We start from the raw sequence: 3,035 nt of genomic DNA, 5'->3' as shown, positions 1-3,035 counted from the left end.
GAGATGGAACAATAAGATGAGTGTGGGCATGAAGAGGTGAGGAAGATGGGCCGTGTCCCTGGCATGCACTGTAAAGAAGAAAGGAGACTTGGGGAGGTCTGCATTGTCACCAGACTGTGAGGCCCCCTTCCCTGGCCCCTCTCCAGAGCTGCAGAAGCTTTCCTTCCTCATCATGGCAGAGAGGGTGACCCCCAGGGGAAGCTGACTTTGTCCATTATGAAGTTTTGTCCTTGGTATGGGAAATTCCAGAAAGGCTATTACTCTGGATAGTAATAACAATTCTCTATTCAGTTCTCCTTCCCTGTCACCTCCCCTGCAGCCTCTTATTTTTCTTTTAATGGTGAAGTAAATAAATGTGATGCTGTTGATGTGGTTTTGTGTTGTCCCTCCAGCCACAAACTCAGTCCATCCATGGACCCACTCTGTATGCATATGTGCAAAGTTGAATCTGAAGCGTGATGTCTTTCGTAAAGCAAACTTTTCCATAGTCACTGCTTTGAGCTTTCCAGCAGTTACTTAGAGGGGAGAGCTGGACTTAGAGTCAGCAGAAATGGCATTCAAACGTGCGCTTTGCTACTATCTAGTCGTGGGACCTTCCGCCAAAAAATCATTGATTTTCTCTGAGCCAGAATTACAATGCGAGAATTTTGTGAAGATACTGGGGATGTAAATGTGACAGGCATGTAAGAGGTGCTCAGTTAATTTGATGTGCATTCATACACTCTCCTGGCCTCTAGAGCCAGCCCAATTCCTAGGACATCCGCTCGTATTCTTTCTCTGATGCTCAGTTCTACTGTTGTTTTCCTCACCACACCCCCAGGCTTACACGTTACTTTTCTTTTAATTAATAGACTTTATTTTTGCAGAGTACTTCGCAACAAAAATCAGTGGAAAATACAGAGGATTCCAACAGACTCGTTCCAAGGCTCCTCCACCAGCATCCACACCAGAAAGAAACATTTGTTACAATCGAAGAACCTGCACTGACACCTCATTATCACCCAGAGTCCTTAGTTTAATTTATTCACTCTTGGTGTTGTACAGTCTATGGATTTGACCAATGTATAATGACATGTATCTACACTTATAATACCATACAGAATAGAGTCATTGCCTAAAATCCTCTTTGCTCTGCCTAATCATCCCCCCTCCCCCCCGACAACCACTGATCATTTTACTGCTTCCATAGTTTTGTCTTTTCCAGATGACTTCTTTCATGTAGTAATATGCCTTTAAGTTTCCTCCACATTTAGTGGTTTTATAGCTCATTTCCTTGTATTGGTGAATAATACTCCATTCTGTGATGTATGACCCTTTATTGATCCACTCACGTGCTGGAGGACATCTTGGTTGCTTCCAATTTTTTCTGCAATTATGAATACAACTACTATAAACATTTGTGTGCAGGTTTTGGTGTGGATGTAAGTTTTCAGCTCATCTCAGTAAATACCAAAGAGTGTGACTGCTGGATTGTATGGTGAGACTATATTTACTTTTGTAAGAAACTGCAAATTTTTTATTTTATTTATTTATTTATTTATTTTTGCGGTATGCGGGCCTCTCACTGCACTGCTGTGGCCTCTCCCGTTGTGGAGCACAGGCTCCGCACGTGCAGGCTCAGCGGCCATGGCCCATGGGCGCAGCCGCCCCACGGCATGTGGGATCTTCCCGGACCGGGGCACGAACCTGTGTCCCCTGCATCGGCAGGCGGACTCTCAACCACTGCACCACCAGGGAAGCGCTGCCAATGATTTTTACCAGTAGAAACTGATGGTTTCTTTTTTTTTTGCTCATGATCTACTGCATGTTTGCACAAAAGGTAACACATACGCATTTGGAAATTCCACTCCTTGTCATATTTATCCTTGTTGCAGTGTTACAAAGGCAAGGTAAAGATTTCATAATCAGTCAAGAGCCAGAGGACCCAGCCTTTATTCAGACTCCTACACCAGCTTGTTTAGTAGTCTTTCAACAAATCAGGTTTCAATGGCTCTCCACTTGCCAGTCTGGGCAAAATGAGCTCTTAGCCACATTGTACCTCTGTTAGAGTTTGCACATAACAAGTTCAGATCAGGGCAAACATAATTTGTGCTAAATAAATATTACCTATTATCATTATTACTTAGGAGCCCAAAGTTGTAAGATGGACATTAGAACCTGTACTTAAACGTAACTCGTAGAGGTTGGAGTTCGGGTCTTGGGACTCCTGTAAGATTTATGTAAAGCGTCAGTTATGGATCTGTCTGACTACCTGGCCACAGTGAATTATTCGTAGAGATTAACCATTACACCAATTCAGTTTCCGTGTGTGTAAGGATTCCTTTCCAGATATTTGGAAATAACTTCACCATGATATTTATGTCGTTAGATTGTTACCATATATGGGTCTTGAAGTTGCTTTTTCCCCCAATGTTTGTGTTACCTTTCATCACTTTAAATAGGAAAGCACAAACAGTTGGTAGGAATTGGCTACCGAGATAAGTGGAATGGACACTGATCTGAGTTGAAGAGATCCTGGTGAGGAGCAGCCCTTGCTCATCCTGCTCTGCTCACCAGCCACTCAAACTGAAATGCCTCCCAAGCTCCTTGTCATTGACCTGCAGTGATTACAGGGTAATAGTGAGACCCTTCTCACGGTTCCTCAGCAAGTGGTGGGTGTTAGGGGGATAAGCAGTTTCAGGGAGGACAGAGGAAGGGCAGAACTGAGCCCTGTTGGGCATGGGTAACATGTTGGAGGTGCCACTCATCGAAAATGCAACATTTGTGTGGCCGGGTTTCTGGATTTTTCTAGGATCCTGGCATCCAGTATCCTCGTGCCCTAAATGTTCAGGCTCCTCTACCTAAAAAAGAGCTACGTTCTGTCCTGTAGACCTCTGAGAGCATCTTTTTTTTGTCCCATCTCTCAGAGAGCCTCTTCTCAAAAGCTTCACATGGTGTCTATATATTTCAGTGCCCGTTCACTCACTCTCTTATTAATTCATTCAGCACATGTTTGCTAAGCACTTACCGTGTACCAGGCACTGTTTGTGGAATTG

This window comes from Monodon monoceros, unplaced genomic scaffold, assembly GCF_005190385.1.
Source record: "Monodon monoceros isolate NGI ecotype Baffin Bay Population unplaced genomic scaffold, NGI_Narwhal_1 Super_Scaffold_7, whole genome shotgun sequence".
NCBI classification, from domain to species: Eukaryota; Metazoa; Chordata; class Mammalia; order Artiodactyla; family Monodontidae; genus Monodon; species Monodon monoceros.
The sequence above is the reverse complement of the archived record's forward strand: the minus strand, read 5'-3'. Positions refer to the sequence as shown.